The 18,931-nt window shown below is 43.9% G+C and overlaps 5 non-coding genes across 5 annotated transcripts; all 5 read left to right on the top strand.

The window, feature by feature from the left end:
* Positions 1-5,166: 5,166 nt before the first annotated feature.
* On the top strand, positions 5,167-5,254 carry trnap-ugg (transfer RNA proline (anticodon UGG)). Its single transcript is given in 2 exon segments — positions 5,167-5,202; positions 5,219-5,254. It is a non-coding gene; the product is annotated as a tRNA-Pro (tRNA).
* A 3,131-nt stretch (positions 5,255-8,385) lies between these two features.
* trnap-ugg (transfer RNA proline (anticodon UGG)) lies at positions 8,386-8,473 on the top strand. Its single transcript is given in 2 exon segments — positions 8,386-8,421; positions 8,438-8,473. It is a non-coding gene; the product is annotated as a tRNA-Pro (tRNA).
* Positions 8,474-10,022: 1,549 nt separating this feature from the next.
* Positions 10,023-10,110, top strand: trnap-ugg (transfer RNA proline (anticodon UGG)). The gene is given in 2 exon segments: positions 10,023-10,058; positions 10,075-10,110. It is a non-coding gene; the product is annotated as a tRNA-Pro (tRNA).
* Positions 10,111-14,906: 4,796 nt separating this feature from the next.
* trnap-ugg (transfer RNA proline (anticodon UGG)) lies at positions 14,907-14,994 on the top strand. Its single transcript is given in 2 exon segments — positions 14,907-14,942; positions 14,959-14,994. It is a non-coding gene; the product is annotated as a tRNA-Pro (tRNA).
* Positions 14,995-18,185: 3,191 nt separating this feature from the next.
* Positions 18,186-18,273, top strand: trnap-ugg (transfer RNA proline (anticodon UGG)). Its single transcript is given in 2 exon segments — positions 18,186-18,221; positions 18,238-18,273. It is a non-coding gene; the product is annotated as a tRNA-Pro (tRNA).
* The last annotated feature ends 658 nt before the right edge of the window (positions 18,274-18,931 follow it).

An 18,931-nucleotide genomic window follows, 5' to 3' on the forward strand; every position in this document is an offset into this window, starting at 1 on the left:
ATCTCATCTCCACCTTTATTTAAGGTGGGTTGAAGAATTTCTTGGAATATTTTAATTTTAACAAGATATGAGCAATGCAGGGGCACAGACCAGCAACACCAATGCAATTTTCACGAAATTGCATTTCAAGTAAGATTCAGTGAAATGCTTGGAAAGTGCATCAGCATCAAACGTGGAATACAGTCACAACGAAGGATGGGATTCGAACCCACGCGTGCAAAGCACAATAGATTAGCAGTATATCGCCTTAACCTCTCAGCCGCCACGTCTCACCGATGCACTCTTCTCAGACTTTCCATTTCTTGCTTTTTGCATCTAAGTTGAATTACCCTGAAAGAAATTCAACTTCACCGCTTATCCTGCCCGTGCACACAGATCTACAATGTTGAAAATGTACAATCAGCTTAATGTAAGCAACAGCCCTTCCCTTACTTCAGGTGAGGGACTGGCAAAAACTGGCGGTTTCACGCCAGATTCAGAATATAAAAAGTGTCGCCCAGATAATTAAGCGACCGTGATAGGATTAGAACCTTCAATCTTCTGATAACTGAAGAATTTGCAACTGAAGTCAGACGCCTTATCCATTAGTCTATGCGGCCGCTGATGCTGCTGCATCTCTTTTCATGGGGCGAATTGTGAGCAGGTTCAAGGAAACTGCTCGAAAAAAGAAGTGGATTGAGGAAAAGATAATAATATTTCAACTGAATAAACAGGTCCTCTGTGAGCTGGATTCGCACCAGCGCAGTGAAACTCAATGCAAATGGGCGAATGAGATGGGCGTCTCGTTGGTCTAGGGGTATGATTTTCGCTTTAGACGTTTCGCGATTAAAATGCGAGAGGTCCCGGGTTCAAATCCCGGACGAGCCCTGACGCATTTTGTTAAACTCAGCAACTCGGTCATCAAAGCTGAAATCGCTCTGCTTCTAAATAAACGACATGATCCGAGATTGTGAGCTCTGCCATTTCAAACAGACACAGAATGAGGCGGGACTGTGAGCACTCCTGGTTTAAACAGACCCAGAATGATCCGCAAGTGACCACGACCCCGCCCATTATAGACAGGCCTGATTTTCAAAGCTTATGATATCTATGGCAACATAAATCGGGCTGTTTCTAAAACGATGCCCGGTTTAATCTTGGACGCCAAGTTGAAAGTTTACTCCATTATCATTTTTCCCTTTATCTCCGTCATTTTACTCCAGCCAAATGAACTGAGTTCATGGAATACAATACTGGAAAGTGTGAGGTTATGCACTTTGGCAGGAAAAATCATAGAGCAAGTTATTATCTTAATGGCAAGAAACTGGAAAGTACTGTAGTACAAAGGGATCTGGGGGTCCTGGTGCACGAAACTCAAAAAGTTAGTATGCAGGTGCAGCAAGTGATTAAGAAGGCCAATGGAATGTTGGCTTTTATTGCTAGGGGGTTGGAATATAAAAACAGGGAGGTATTGCTGCAGTTGTACAAGGTATTGGTGAGGCCGCACCTGGAATACTGCATACAGTTTTGGTGTCCATACTTAAGAAAAGACATACTTGCTCTCGAGTCAGTACAAAGAAGGTTCACTCGGTTAATCCCGGGGATGAGGGGGTGGTCATATGAGGAGAGGTTGAGTAGATTGGGACTCTACTCATTGGAGTTCAGAAGAATGAGAGGCGATCTTATTGAAACATATAAGATTGTGAAGGGGCTTGATCGGGTGGATGCGGTGAGGATGTTCCCAATGATGGGTGAAACTAGAACTAGGGGGCATAATCTTAAAATAAGGGGCTGCTCATTCAAAACTGAGATGAGGAGAAACTTCTTCACTCAGAGGGTGGTAGGTTTGTGGAATTTGCTGCCCCAGAAAGCTGTGGAAGCTACATCATTAAATAAATTTAAAACAGAAATAGATAGTTTCCTCGAAGTAAAGGGAATAAAGGGTTACGGGGAGCGGGCAGGAAATTGGACATGAGTCTGGGTTCGGAATGGTCATGGCCCTGTGGGTCGTGGAGCGGGCCCAGGGGCCGTGTAGCCTTGTTCTGCTCCTACTGTGTTCTAATTCTGTTAGATTTCAGGAGATGGTTTTATTCCTGTTCCTGGCTGGGGTGGAGATCGCCTTTACAGAAGGTAAGTACTGTAGAAAATATAGGGACAGAGTGATCTCCTGGAAGAATTTCGATCGCCTAGATGGGTCGGAGAGGAATTTCCCAGATTTTTTTCTCCCAAATTGGCCATTGGGTCTTTATCTGGTTTTTCGCCTCTCCCGGGAGATCACATGGGTTCGGGTGGATGCAGAGTGATAGAAGATTTGAGGTTAGGATCAGATCAGCCATGATCTTATTGAATGGTGGAGCAGGCTCGAGGGGCCGATTGGCCTACTCCTGCTCCTATTTCTTATGTTCTTATGTTCTTATGTCAGCCGTGGCTCAGCGGTAGCATACTCAAGCCACACTCCAGAGACTTGAGTGCATAATCCAGGCTGACACTCCAGGGCAGTACTGAGGTCGTGCTGCACTGTCGGCAGTGCCGTCTTTCTAGTAAGATGTTAAACTGGGGCTTCAGATCCCATGAGAGAATGCTGAAAAGCACGAGGATTTCTCGCGCATTATTTATCTCTCAACCAAAGTCCCAAAAACAGAAAATCTCGTCATTAAGTTTGATAAATATTTTTGAAATTAAATTGCCCCCAAAGGAGAAATTTATGTTTCTGCTCCCTAATCAATTGCCTCTGTTGCCGCGAGTCTTTCATTCGGTGCCAATCTCAGAGGAAGGAAGAGAGGGTTCTCAGTCTCCGATTCGCGATCTCATCTCCACATTCATTCAAGGTGGGTTGAGGAATTTCTTGGAATATTTTAATTTTAACAAGATATGTGCAATGCAAGGGCACAGACCAGCAACACCAGCACAATTTTCACGAAATTGTATTTCAAGTAAGATTCAGTGAAATGCTTGGAAAGTGCATCAGCATCAAACGTGTAATACAGTAACGACGAGAATGGGATTCCAACCCATGCGTACAGAGCACAATAGATTAGCAGTCCATCGCCTTAACCTCTCGGCCACCTCGTCTCACCGAGGCAATGCTCTCAGACATTCCATTTCTTGCTTTTTGCATCTAATTAGAACTACCCTGAAAGAAATTCAACTTCACCGCTTATCCTGCCCGTGCACACAGATCTACAATGTTGAAAATGTACAATCAGCTAAATGTAAGCAACAGGCCTTCCGTTACTTCAGATGAGGGGCTGTCAAAAATTGCCGGTTTCACGCCAGATTCAGAATATAAAAAGTGCCGCCCAGATAATTAAACGACCTTTGTAGGATTTGAACCTTCAATCTTCTGATAACTGAAGAATTTGCAACCGAAGTCAGACGCCTTATCCATTAGTCTATGCGGCCGCTACTGCCGCTGCATCTCTTTTTATGGGGCGAATTGTGAGCAGGTTCAAGGAAACTGCTCGAAAAAAGAAGTGGATTGAGGAAAAGATAATAATATTTAAACTGAATAAACAGGTCCTCTGTGAGCTGGATTCGCACCAGCGCAGTGAAACTCAATGCAAATGGAAGAATGACATGGGCGGCTCGTTGGTCTAGGGGTATGATTGTCGCTTTGGGCGTTTCACGATTAAAATGCGAGAGGTCCCGGGTTCAAATCCCGGACGAGCCCTGACACATTTTGTTAAACTCAACAACTCGGTCATCAAAGCTGAAATCGCTCTACTTCTAAATAAACGGCATGATCCGAGATTGTGAGCTCTGCTATTTCAAACAGACACAGAATGATCCGGGGCTGTGAGCACTCCCGGTTTAAACAGACCCAGAATGATTCGCAACTGACCACGACCCCGCCCATTATAGACAGGCCTGATTTTCAAAGCTTATGAAATCTATGGCAACATAAATCGGGCTGTTTCTAAAACGATGCCCGGTTTAATCTTGGACACCAAGTTGAAAGTTTACTCCATTATTATTATTCCCTTTATCTCCGTCATTTAACTCCAGCCAAATGAACTGAGTTTAGGTGTCAGCCGTGGCTCAGCGGTAGCATACTCAAGCCTCACTCCAGAGACTTGAGTGCATAATCCAGGCTGACACTCCAGGGCAGTACTGAGGTAGTGCTGCACTGTCGGCAGTGCCGTCTTTCTAGTAAGATGTTAAACTGGGGCTTCAGATCCCATGAGAGAATGCTGAAAAGCACGAGGATTTCTCGCGCATTATTTATCTCTCAACCAAAGTCCCAAAAACAGAAAATCTCGTCATTACGTTTGATAAATATTTTTGAAATTAAATTGCCCCCAAAGGAGAAATTTATGTTTCTGCTCCCTAATCAATTGCCTCTGTTGCCGCGAGTCTTTCATTCGGTGCCAATCTCAGAGGAAGGAAGAGAGGGTTCTCAGTCTCCGATTCGCGATCTCATCTCCACTTTCATTCAAGGTGGGTTGAGGAATTTCTTGGAATATTTTAATTTTAACAAGATATGAGTAATGCAAGGGCACAGACCAGCAACACCAGCACAATTTTCACGAAATTGTATTTCAAGTAAGATTCAGTGAAATGCTTGGAAAGTGCATCAGCATCAAACGTGTAATACAGTAACGACGAGAATGGGATTCCAACCCACGCGTGCAGAGCACAATAGATTAGCAGTCCATCGCCTTAACCTCTCGGCCACCTCGTCTCACCGAGGCAATGCTATCAGACATTCCATTTCTTGCTTTTTGCATCTAATTAGAACTACCCTGAAAGAAATTCAACTTCACCGCTTATCCTGTCCGTGCACACAGATCTACAACGTTGAAAATGTACAATCAGCTAAATGTAAGCAACAGGCCTTCCGTTACTTCAGATGAGGGGCTGTCAAAAATTGCCGGTTTCACGCCAGATTCAGAATATAAAAAGTGTCGCCCAGATAATTAAACGACCTTTGTAGGATTTGAACCTTCAATCTTCTGATAACTGAAGAATTTGCAACCGAAGACGCCTTATCCATTAGTCTATGCGGCCGCTAATGCCGCTGCATCTCTTTTTATGGGGCGAATTGTGAGCAGGTTCAAGGAAACTGCTCGAAAAAAGAAGTGGATTGAGGAAAAGATAATAATATTTAAACTGAATAAACAGGTCCTCTGTGAGCTGGATTCGCACCGGCGCAGTGAAACTCAATGCAAATGGAAGAATAACATGGGTGGCTCGTTGGTCTAGGGGTATGATTCTCGCTTTGGGCGTTTCACGATTAAAATGCGAGAGGTCCCGGGTTCAAATCCCGGACGAGCCCTGACACATTTTGTTAAACTCAACAACTCGGTCATCAAAGCTGAAATCGCTCTGCTTCTGAATAAACGGCATGATCCGAGATTGTGAGCTCTGCCATTTCAAACAGACACAGAATGATGCGGGACTATGAGCACTCCCGGTTTAAACAGACCCAGAATGATTCGCAAATGACCACGAACCCGCCCATTATAGACAGGCCTGATTTTCAAAGCTTATGAAATCTATGGCAACATAAATCGGGCTGTTTCTAAAACGATGCACGGTTTAATCTTGGACGCCAAGTTGAAAGTTTACTCCATTATCATTTTTCCCTTCACCTCCGTCATTTTACTCCAGCCAAATGAACTGAGTTTAGGTGTCAGCCGTGGCTCAGCGGTAGCATACTCAAGCCACACTCCAGAGGCTTGAGTGTATAATCCTGGCTCACACTCCAGGGCAGTACTGAGGTCGTGCTGCACTGTTGGCAGTGCCGTCTTTCTAGTAAGATGTTAAACTGGGGCTTCAGATCCCATGAGAGAATGCTGAAAAGCACGAGGATTTCTCGCGCATTATTTATCTCTCAACCAAAGTCCCAACAACAGAAAATCTCGTCATTAAGTTTGATAAATATTTTTGAAATTAAATTGCCCCCAAAGGAGAAATTTATGTTTCTGCTCCCTAATCAATTGCCTCTGTTGCCGCTAGTCTTTCATTCGGTGCCAATCTCAGAGGAAGGAAGAGACGGTTCTCAGTCTCCGATTCGCGATCTCATCTCCACTTTCATTCAAGGTGGGTTGAGGAATTTCTTGGAATATTTTAATTTTAACAAGATATGAGTAATGCAAGGGCACAGACCAGCAACACCAGCACAAGTTTCACGAAATTGTATTTCAAGTAAGATTCAGTGAAATGCTTGGAAAGTGCATCAGCATCAAACGTGTAATACAGTAACGACGAAAATGGGATTCCAACCCACGCGTGCAGAGCACAATAGATTAGCAGTCCATCGCCTTAACCTCTCGGCCACCTCGTCTCACCGAGGCAATGCTCTCAGACATTCCATTTCTTGCTTTTTGCATCTAATTAGAACTACCCTGAAAGAAATTCAACTTCACCGCTTATCCTGCCCGTGCACACAGATCTACAATGTTGAAAATGTACAATCAGCTAAATGTAAGCAACAGGCCTTCCGTTACTTCAGATGAGAGGCTGTCAAAAATGGCCGGTTTCACGCCAGATTCAGAATATAAAAAGTGTCGCCCAGATAATTAAACGACCTTTGTAGGATTTGAACCTTCAATCTTCTGATAACTGAAGAATTTGCAACCAGAAGTCAGACGCCTTATCCATTAGTCTATGCGGCCGCTAATGCCGCTGCATCTCTTTTTATGGGGCGAATTGTGAGCAGGTTCAAGGAAACTGCTCGAAAAAAGAAGTGGATTGAGGAAAAGATAATAATATTTAAACTGAATAAACAGGTCCTCTGTGAGCTGGATTCGCACCAGCGCAGTGAAACTCAATGCAAATGGAAGACTGACTTGGGCGGGTCGTTGGTCTAGGGGTATGATTCTCGCTTTGGGCGTTTCACGATTAAATGCGAGAGTTCCCGGGTTCAAATCCCGGACGAGCCCTGACACATTTTGTTCAACTCAACAACTCGGTCATCAAAGCTGAAATCGCTCTGCTTCTGAATAAACGGCATGATCCGAGATTGTGAGCTCTGCCATTTCAAACAGACACAGAATGATGCGGGACTGTGAGCACTCCCGGTTTAAACAGACCCAGAATGATTCGCAAGTGACCACGACCCCGCCCATTATAGACAGGCCTGATTTTCAAAGCTTATGAAATCTATGGCAACATAAATCGGGCTGTTTCTAAAACGATGCCCGGTTTAATCTTGGACGCCAAGTTGAAAGTTTACTCCATTATCATTTTTCCCTTCATCTCCGTCATTTTACTCCAGCCAAATGAACTGAGTTTAGGTGTCAGCCGTTGCTCAGCGGTAGCATACTCAAGCCACACTCCAGAGACTTGAGTGTATAATCCTGGCTCACACTCCAGGGCAGTACTGAGGTCGTGCTGCACTGTTGGCAGTGCCGTCTTTCTAGTAAGATGTTAAACTGGGGCTTCAGATCCCATGAGAGATTGCTGAAAAGCACGAGGATTTCTCGCGCATTATTTATCTCTCAACCAAAGTCCCAAAAAAAGAAAATCTCGTCATTAAGCTTGATAAATAATTTTGAAATTAAATTGCCCCCAAAGGAGAAATTTATGTTTCTGCTCCCTAATCAATTGCCTCTGTTGCCGCGAGTCTTTCATTCGGTGCCAATCTCAGAGGAAGGAAGAGAGGGTTATCAGTCTCCGATTCGCGATCTCATCTCCACCATTCATTCAAGGTGGGTTGAGGAATTTCTTGGAATATTTTAATTTTAACAAGATATGAGTAATGCAAGGGCACAGACCAGCAACACCAGCACAATTTTCACGGAATTGTATTTCAAGTAAGATTCAGTGAAATGCTTGGAAAGTGCATCAGCATCAAACGTGTAATACAGTAACGACGAGAATGGGATTCCAACCCACGCGTGCAGAACACAATAGATTAGCAGTCCATCGCCTTAACCTCTCGGCCACCTCGTCTCACCGAGGCAATGCTATCAGACATTCCATTTCTTGCTTTTTGCATCTAATTAGAACTACCCTGAAAGAAATTCAACTTCACCGCTTATCCTGCCCGTGCACACAGATCTACAATGTTGAAAATGTACAATCAGCTAAATGTAAGCAACAGGCCTTCCGTTACTTCAGATGAGGGGCTGTCAAAAATGGCCGGTTTCACGCCAGATTCAGAATATAAAAAGTGTCGCCCAGATAATTAAACGACCTTTGTAGGATTTGAACCTTCAATCTTCTGATAACTGAAGAATTTGCAACCGAGGTCAGACGCCTTATCCATTAGTCTGTGCGGCCGCTAATGCCGCTGCATCTCTTTTTATGGGGCGAATTGTGAGCAGGTTCAAGGAAACTGCTCGAAAAAAGAAGTGGATTGAGGAAAAGATAATAATATTTAAACTGAATAAACAGGTCCTCTGTGAGCTGGATTCGCACCAGCGCAGTGAAACTCAATGCAAATGGAAGAATGACATGGGCGGCTCGTTGGTCTAGGGGTATGATTCTCGCTTTGGGCGTTTCACGATTAAAATGCGAGAGGTCCCGGGTTCAAATCCCGGACGAGCCCTGACACATTTTGTTAAACTCAACAACTCGGTCATCAAAGCTGAAATCGCTCTGCTTCTAAATAAACGGCATGATCCGAGATTGTGAGCTCTGCCATTTTAAACAGACACAGAATGATGCGGGACTGTGAGCACTCCCGGTTTAAACAGACCCAGAATGATTCGCAAATGACCACGAACCCGCCCATTATAGACAGGCCTGATTTTCAAAGCTTATGAAATCTATGGCAACATAAATCGGGCTGTTTGTAAAACGATGCCCGGTTTAATCTTGGACGCCAAGTTGAAAGTTTACTCCATTATTATTATTCCCTTTATCTCCGTCATTTTACTCCAGCCAAATGAACTGAGTTTAGGTGTCAGCCGTGGCTCAGCGGTAGCATACTCAAGCCACACTCCAGAGACTTGAGTGTATAATCCTGGCTCACACTCCAGGGCAGTACTGAGGTCGTGCTGCACTGTTGGCAGTGCCGTCTTTCTAGTAAGATGTTAAACTGGGGCTTCAGATCCCATGAGAGAATGCTGAAAAGCACGAGGATTTCTCGCGCATTGTTTATCTCTCAACCAAAGTCCCCAAAACAGAAAATCTCGTCATTAAGTTTGATAAATATTTTTGAAATTAAATTGCCCCCAAAGGAGAAATTTGTGTTTCTGCTCCCTAATCAATTGCCTCTGTTGCCGCTAGTCTTTCATTCGGTGCCAATCTCAGAGGAAGGAAGAGACGGTTCTCAGTCTCCGATTCGCGATCTCATCTCCACTTTCATTCAAGGTGGGTTGAGGAATTTCTTGGAATATTTTAATTTTAACAAGATATGAGTAATGCAAGGGCACAGACCAGCAACACCAGCACAAGTTTCACGAAATTGTATTTCAAGTAAGATTCAGTGAAATGCTTGGAAAGTGCATCAGCATCAAACGTGTAATACAGTAACGACGAGAATGGGATTCCAACCCACGCGTGCAGAGCACAATAGATTAGCAGTCCATCGCCTTAACCTCTCGGCCACCTCGTCTCACCGAGGCAATGCAATCAGACATTCCATTTCTTGCTTTTTGCATCTAATTAGAACTACCCTGAAAGAAATTCAACTTCACCGCTTATCCTGCCCGTGCACACAGATCTACAATGTTGAAAATGTACAATCAGCTAAATGTAAGCAACAGGCCTTCCGTTACTTCAGATGAGGGGCTGTCAAAAATGGCCGGTTTCACGCCAGATTCAGAATATAAAAAGTGTCGCCCAGATAATTAAACGACCTTTGTAGGATTTGAACCTTCAATCTTCTGATAACTGAAGAATTTGAACCTTCAATCTTCTGATAACTGAAGAATTTGCAACCGAAGACGCCTTATCCATTAGTCTATGCGGCCGCTAATGCCGCTGCATCTCTTTTTATGGGGCGAATTGTGAGCAGGTTCAAGGAAACTGCTCGAAAAAAGAAGTGGATTGAGGAAAAGATAATAATATTTAAACTGAATAAACAGGTCCTCTGTGAGCTGGATTCGCACCAGCGCAGTGAAACTCAATGCAAATGGAAGAATAACATGGGTGGCTCGTTGGTCTAGGGGTATGATTCTCGCTTTGGGCGATTCACGATTAAAATGCGAGAGGTCCCGGGTTCAAATCCCGGACGAGCCCTGACACATTTTGTTAAACTCAACAACTCGGTCATCAAAGCTGAAATCGCTCTGCTTCTGAATAAACGGCATGATCCGAGATTGTGAGCTCTGCCATTTCAAACAGACACAGAATGATGCGGGACTGTGAGCACTCCCGGTTTAAACAGACCCAGAATGATTCGCAAGTGACCACGACCCCGCCCATTATAGACAGGCCTGATTTTCAAAGCTTATGAAATCTATGGCAACATAAATCGGGCTGTTTCTAAAACGATGCACGGTTTAATCTTGGACGCCAAGTTGAAAGTTTACTCCATTATCATTTTTCCCTTCATCTCCGTCATTTTACTCCAGCCAAATGAACTGAGTTTAGGTGTCAGCCGTTGCTCAGCGGTAGCATACTCAAGCCACACTCCAGAGACTTGAGTGTATAATCCTGGCTCACACTCCAGGGCAGTACTGAGGTCGTGCTGCACTGTTGGCAGTGCCGTCTTTCTAGTAAGATGTTAAACTGGGGCTTCAGATCCCATGAGAGAATGCTGAAAAGCACGAGGATTTCTCGCGCATTATTTATCTCTCAACCAAAGTCCCAAAAACAGAAAATCTCGTCATTAAGCTTGATAAATAATTTTGAAATTAAATTGCCCCCAAAGGAGAAATTTATGTTTCTGCTCCCTAATCAATTGCCTCTGTTGCCGCGAGTCTTTCATTCGGTGCCAATCTCAGAGGAAGGAAGAGAGGGTTCTCAGTCTCCGATTCGCGATCTCATCTCCACTATTCATTCAAGGTGGGTTGAGGAATTTCTTGGAATATTTTAATTTTAACAAGATATGAGTAATGCAAGGGCACAGACCAGCAACACCAGCACAATTTTCACGAAATTGTATTTCAAGTAAGATTCAGTGAAATGCTTGGAAAGTGCATCAGCATCAAACGTGTAATACAGTAACGACGAGAATGGGATTCCAACCCACGCGTGCAGAGCACAATAGATTAGCAGTCCATCGCCTTAACCTCTCGGCCACCTCGTCTCACCGAGGCAATGCTCTCAGACATTCCATTTCTTGCTTTTTGCATCTAATTAGAACTACCCTGAAAGAAATTCAACTTCACCGCTTATCCTGCCCGTGCAGACAGATCTACAATGTTGAAAATGTACAATCAGCTAAATGTAAGCAACAGGCCTTCCGTTACTTCAGATGAGGGGCTGTCAAAAATTGCCGGTTTCACGCCAGATTCAGAATATAAAAAGTGTCGCCCAGATAATTAAACGACCTTTGTAGGATTTGAACCTTCAATCTTCTGATAACTGAAGAATTTGCAACCGGAGACGACTTATCCATTAGTCTATGCGGCCGCTAATGCCGCTGCATCTCTTTTTATGGGGCGAATTGTGAGCAGGTTCAAGGAAACTGCTCGAAAAAAGAAGTGGATTGAGGAAAAGATAATAATATTTAAACTGAATAAACAGGTCCTCTGTGAGCTGGATTCGTACCAGCGCAGTGAAACTCAATGCAAATGGAAGAATGACATGGGCGGCTCGTTGGTCTAGGGGTATGATTCTCGTTTTGGGCGTTTCACGATTAAAATGCGAGAGGTCCCGGGTTCAAATCCCGGACGAGCCCTGACACATTTTGTTAAGCTCAGCAACTCGGTCATCAAAGCTGAAATCGCTCTGCTTCTAAATAAACGGCATGATCCGAGATTGTGAGCTCTGCCATTTCAAACAGACACAGAATGATGCGGGACTGTGAGCACTCCCGGTTTAAACAGACCCAGAATGATTCGCAAGTGACCACGACCCCGCCCATTATAGACAGGCCTGATTTTCAAAGCTTATGAAATCTATGGCAACATAAATCGGGCTGTTTCTAAAACGATGCCCGGTTTAATCTTGGACGCCAAGTTGAAAGTTTACTCCATTATCATTATTCCCTTTATCACCGTCATTTTACTCCAGCCAAATGAACTGAGTTTAGGTGTCAGCCGTGGCTCAGCGGTAGCATACTCAAGCCACACTCCAGAGACTTGAGTGTATAATCCTGGCTCACACTCCAGGGCAGTACTGAGGTCGTGCTGCACTGTTGCCAGTGCCGTCTTTCTAGTAAGATGTTAAACTGGGGCTTCAGATCCCATGAGAGAATGCTGAAAAGCACGAGGATTTCTCGCGCATTATTTATCTCTCAACCAAAGTCCCAAAAACAGAAAATATCGTCATTAAGTTTGATAAACATTTTTGAAATTAAATTGCCCCCAAAGGAGAAATTTATGTTTTTGATCCCTAATCAATTGCCTCTGTTGCCGCGAATCTTTCATTCGGTGCCAATCTCAGAGGAAGGAAGAGAGGGTTCTCAGTCTCCGATTCGCGATCTCATCTCCACTTTCATTCAAGGTGGGTTGAGGAATTTCTTGGAATATTATAATTTTAACAAGATATGAGTAATGCAAGGGCACAGACCAGCAACACCAGCACAATTTTCACGAAATTGTATTTCAAGTAAGATTCAGTGAAATGCTTGGAAAGTGGATCAGCATCAAACGTGTAATACAGTAACGACGAGAATGGGATTCCAACCCACGCGTGCAGAGCACAATAGATTAGCAGTCCATCGCCTTAACCTCTCGGCCACCTCGTCTCACCGAGGCAATGCTCTCAGACATTCCATTTCTTGCTTTTTGCATCTAATTAGAACTACCCTGAAAGAAATTCAACATCACCGCTTATCCTGCCCGTGCACACAGATCTACAATGTTGAAAATGTACAATCAGCTAAATGTAAGCAACAGGCCTTCCGTTACTTCAGATGAGGGGCTGTCAAAAATGGCCGGTTTCACGCCAGATTCAGAATGTAAAAAGTGTCGCCCAGATAATTAAACGACCTTTGTAGGATTTGAACCTTCAATCTTCTGATAACTGAAGAATTTGAACCTTCAATCTTCTGATAATTGAAGAATTTGCAACCAGAAGTCAGACGCCTTATCCATTAGTCTATGCGGCCGCTAATGCCGCTGCATCTCTTTTTATGGGGCGAATTGTGAGCAGGTTCAAGGAAACTGCTCGAAAAAAGAAGTGGATTGAGGAAAAGTTAATAATATTTAAACTGAATAAACAGGTCCTCTGTGAGCTGGATTCGTACCAGCGCAGTGAAACTCAATGCAAATGGAAGAATGACCTGGGCGGCTCGTTGGTCTAGGGGTATGATTCTCGCTTTGGGCGTTTCACGATTAAATGCGAGAGGTCCCGGGTTCAAATCCCGGACAAGCCTTGACACATTTTGTTCAACTCAACAACTCGGTCATCAAAGCTGAAATCGCTCTGCTTCTGAATAAACGGCATGATCCGAGATTGTGAGCTCTGCCATTTCAAACAGACACAGAATGATGCGGGACTGTGAGCACTCCCGGTTTAAACAGACCCAGAATGATTCGCAAGTGACCACGACCCCGCCCATTATAGACAGGCCTGATTTTCAAAGCTTATGAAATCTATGGCAACATAAATCGGGCTGTTTCTAAAACGATGCCCGGTTTAATCTTGGACGCCAAGTTGAAAGTTTACTCCATTATCATTTTTCCCTTCATCTCCGTCATTTTACTCCAGCCAAATGAACTGAGTTTAGGTGTCAGCCGTTGCTCAGCGGTAGCATACTCAAGCCACACTCCAGAGACTTGAGTGTATAATCCTGGCTCACACTCCAGGGCAGTACTGAGGTCGTGCTGCACTGTTGGCAGTGCCGTCTTTCTAGTAAGATGTTAAACTGGGGCTTCAGATCCCATGAGAGAATGCTGAAAAGCACGAGGATTTCTCGCGCATTATTTATCTCTCAACCAAAGTCCCAAAAACAGAAAATCTCGTCATTAAGCTTGATAAATAATTTTGAAATTAAATTGCCCCCAAAGGAGAAATTTATGTTTCTGCTCCCTAATCAATTGCCTCTGTTGCCGCGAGTCTTTCATTCGGTGCCAATCTCAGAGGAAGGAAGAGACGGTTCTCAGTCTCCGATTCGCGATCTCATCTCCACTTTCATTCAAGGTGGGTTGAGGAATTTCTTGGAATATTTTAATTTTAACAAGATATGAGTAATGCAAGGGCACAGACCAGCAACACCAGCACAAGTTCCACGAAATTGTATTTCAAGTAAGATTCAGTGAAATGCTTGGAAAGTGCATCAGCATCAAACGTGTAATACAGTAACGACGAGAATGGGATTCCAACCCACGCGTGCAGAGCACAATAGATTAACACTCCATCGCCTTAACCTCTCGGCCACCTCGTCTCACCGAGGCAATGCTCTCAGACATTCCATTTCTTGCTTTTTGCATCTAATTAGAACTACCCTGAAAGAAATTCAACTTCATCGCTTATCCTGCCCGTGCACACAGATCTACAATGTTGAAAATGTACAATCAGCTAAATGTAAGCAACAGGCCTTCCGTTACTTCAGATGAGGGGCTGTCAAAAATGGCCGGTTTCACGCCAGATTCAGAATATAAAAAGTGTCGCCCAGATAATTAAACGACCTTTGTAGGATTTCAACCTTCAATCTTCTGATAACTGAAGAATTTGAACCTTCAATCTTCTGATAACTGAAGAATTTGCAACCGAAGACGCCTTATCCATTAGTCTATGCGGCCGCTAATGCCGCTGCATCTCTTTTTATGGGGCGAATTGTGAGCAGGTTCAAGGAAACTGCTCGAAAAAAGAAGTGGATTGAGGAAAAGATAATAATATTTAAACTGAATAAACAGGTCCTCTGTGAGCTGGATTCGCACCAGCGCAGTGAAACTCAATGCAAATGGAAGAATGACATGGGCGGCTCGTTGGTCTAGGGGTATGATTCTCGCTTTGGGCGTTTCACGATTAAAATGCGAGAGGTCCCGGGTTCAAATCCCGGACGAGCCCTGACACATTTTGTTCAACTCAACAACTCGGTCATCAAAGCTGAAATCGCTCTGCTTCTGAATAAACGGCATGATCCGAGATTGTGAGCTCTGCCATTTCAAACAGACACAGAATGATGCGGGACTGTGAGCACTCCCGGTTTAAACAGACCCAGAATGATTCGCAAGTGACCACGACCCGGCCCATTATAGACAGGCCTGATTTTCAAAGCTTATGAAATCTATGGCAACATAAATCGGGCTGTTTGTAAAACGATGCCCGGTTTAATCTTGGACGCCAAGTTGAAAGTTTACTCCATTATTATTATTCCCTTTATCTCCGTCATTTTACTCCAGCCAAATGAACTGAGTTTAGGTGTCAGCCGTGGCTCAGCGGTAGCATACTCAAGCCACACTCCAGAGACTTGAGTGTATAATCCTGGCTCACACTCCAGGGCAGTACTGAGGTCGTGCTGCACTGTTGGCAGTGCCGTCTTTCTAGTAAGATGTTAAACTGGGGCTTCAGATCCCATGAGAGAATGCTGAAAAGCACGAGGATTTCTCGCGCATTGTTTATCTCTCAACCAAAGTCCCAAAAACAGAAAATCTCGTCATTAAGTTTGATAAATATTTTTGAAATTAAATTGCCCCCAAAGGAGAAATTTATGTTTCTGCTCCCTAATCAATTGCCTCTGTTGCCGCTAGTCTTTCATTCGGTGCCAATCTCAGAGGAAGGAAGAGACGGTTCTCAGTCTCCGATTCGCGATCTCATCTCCACTTTCATTCAAGGTGGGTTGAGGAATTTCTTGGAATATTTTAATTTTAACAAGATATGAGTAATGCAAGGGCACAGACCAGCAACACCAGCACAAGTTTCACGAAATTGTATTTCAAGTAAGATTCAGTGAAATGCTTGGAAAGTGGATCAGCATCAAACGTGTAATACAGTAACGACGAGAATGGGATTCCAACCCACGCGTGCAGAGCACAATAGATTAGCAGTCCATCGCCTTAACCTCTCGGCCACCTCGTCTCACCGAGGCAATGCTCTCAGACATTCCATTTCTTGCTTTTTGCATCTAATTAGAACTACCCTGAAAGAAATTCAACATCACCGCTTATCCTGCCCGTGCACACAGATCTACAATGTTGAAAATGTACAATCAGCTAAATGTAAGCAACAGGCCTTCCGTTACTTCAGATGAGGGGCTGTCAAAAATGGCCGGTTTCACGCCAGATTCAGAATGTAAAAAGTGTCGCCCAGATAATTAAACGACCTTTGTAGGATTTGAACCTTCAATCTTCTGATAACTGAAGAATTTGAACCTTCAATCTTCAGATAACTGAAGAATTTGCAACCAGAAGTCAGACGCCTTATCCATTAGTCTATGCGGCCGCTAATGCCGCTGCATCTCTTTTTATGGGGCGAATTGTGAGCAGGTTCAAGGAAACTGCTCGAAAAAAGAAGTGGATTGAGGAAAAGATAATAATATTTAAACTGAATAAACAGGTCCTCTGTGAGCTGGATTCGTACCAGCGCAGTGAAACTCAATGCAAATGGAAGAATGACCTGGGCGGCTCGTTGGTCTAGGGGTATGATTCTCGCTTTGGGCAGTTTCACGATTAAATGCGAGAAGTCCCGGGTTCAAATCCCGGACGAGCCCTGACACATTTTGTTCAACTCAACAACTCGGTCATCAAAGCTGAAATCGCTCTGCTTCTGAATAAACGGCATGATCCGAGATTGTGAGCTCTGCCATTTCAAACAGACACAGAATGATGCGGGACTGTGAGCACTCCCGGTTTAAACAGACCCAGAATGATTCGCAAGTGACCACGACCCGGCCCATTATAGACAGGCCTGATTTTCAAAGCTTATGAAATCTATGGCAACATAAATCGGGCTGTTTGTAAAACGATGCCCGGTTTAATCTTGGACGCCAAGTTGAAAGTTTACTCCATTATTATTATTCCCTTTATCTCCGTCATTTTACTCCAGCCAAATGAACTGAGTTTAGGTGTCAGCCGTGGCTCAGCGGTAGCATACTCAAGCCACACTCCAGAGACTTGAGTGTATAATCCTGGCTCACACTCCAGGGCAGTACTGAGGTCGTGCTGCACTGTTGGCAGTGCCGTCTTTCTAGTAAGATGTTAAACTGGGGCTTCAGATCCCATGAGAGAATGCTGAAAAGCACGAGGATTTCTCGCGCATTGTTTATCTCTCAACCAAAGTCCCAAAAACAGAAAATCTCGTCATTAAGTTTGATAAATATTTTTGAAATTAAATTGCCCCCAAAGGAGAAATTTATGTTTCTGCTCCCTAATCAATTGCCTCTGTTGCCGCTAGTCTTTCATTCGGTGCCAATCTCAGAGGAAGGAAGAGACGGTTCTCAGTCTCCGATTCGCGATCTCATCTCCACTTTCATTCAAGGTGGGTTGAGGAATTTCTTGGAATATTTTAATTTTAACAAGATATGAGTAATGCAAGGGCACAGACCAGCAACACCAGCACAAGTTTCACGAAATTGTATTTCAAGTAAGATTCAGTGAAATGCTTGGAAAGTGGATCAGCATCAAACGTGTAATACAGTAACGACGAGAATGGGATTCCAACCCACGCGTGCAGAGCACAATAGATTAACACTCCATCGCCTTAACCTCTCGGCCACCTCGTCTCACCGAGGCAATGCTCTCAGACATTCCATTTCTTGCTTTTTGCATCTAATTAGAACTACCCTGAAAGAAATTCAACTTCACCGCTTATCCTGCCCGTGCACACAGATCTACAATGTTGAAAATGTACAATCAGCTAAATGTAAGCAACAGGCCTTCCGTTACTTCAGATGAGGGGCTGTCAAAAATGGCCGGTTTCACGCCAGATTCAGAATATAAAAAGTGTCGCCCAGATAATTAAACGACCTTTGTAGGATTTGAACCTTCAATCTTCTGATAACTGAAGAATTTGAACCTTCAATCTTCTGATAACTGAAGAATTTGCAACCGAAGACGCCTTATCCATTAGTCTATGCGGCCGCTAATGCCGCTGCATCTCTTTTTATGGGGCGAATTGTGAGCAGGTTCAAGGAAACTGCTCGAAAAAAGAAGTGGATTGAGGAAAAGATAATAATATTTAAACTGAATAAACAGGTCCTCTGTGAGCTGGATTCGCACCAGCGCAGTGAAACTCAATGCAAATGGAAGAATAACATGGGTGGCTCGTTGGTCTAGGGGTATGATTCTCGCTTTGGGCGTTTCACGATTAAAATGCGAGAGGTCCCGGGTTCAAATCCCGGACGAGCCCTGACACATTTTGTTAAACTCAACAACTCGGTCATCAAAGCTGAAATCGCTCTGCTTCTGAATAAACGGCATAATCCGAGATTGTGAGCTCTGCCATTTCAAACAGACACAGAATGATGCGGGACTGTGAGCACTCCCGGTTTAAACAGACCCAGAATGATTCGCAAGTGACCACGAACCCGCTCATTATAGACAGGCCTGATTTTCAAAGCTTATGAAATCTATGGCAACATAAATCGGGCTGTTTCTAAAACGATGCCCGGTTTAATCTTGGACGCCAAGTTGAAAGTTTACTCCATTATCATTTTTCCCTTCATCTCCGTCATTTTACTCCAGCCAAATGAACTGAGTTTAGGTGTCAGCCGTGGCTCAGCGGTAGCATACTCAAGCCACACTCCAGAGACTTGAGTGTATAATCCTGGCTCACACTCCAGGGCAGTACTGAGGTCGTGCTGCACTGTTGGCAGTGCCGTCTTTCTAGTAAGATGTTAAACTGGGGCTTCAGATCCCATGAGAGAATGCTGAAAAGCACGAGGATTTCTCGCGCATTATTTATCTCTCAACCAAAGTCCCAAAAACAGAAAATCTCGTCATTAAGTTTGATCAATATTTTTGAAATTAAATTGCCCCCAAAGGAGAAATTTATGTTTCTGCTCCCT

This window comes from Somniosus microcephalus, unplaced genomic scaffold (genome assembly GCF_052327205.1).
Source record: "Somniosus microcephalus isolate GS21.2 unplaced genomic scaffold, FLI_Smic_1.0 unresolved_chr1, whole genome shotgun sequence".
Taxonomy (NCBI): domain Eukaryota; kingdom Metazoa; phylum Chordata; class Chondrichthyes; order Squaliformes; family Somniosidae; genus Somniosus; species Somniosus microcephalus.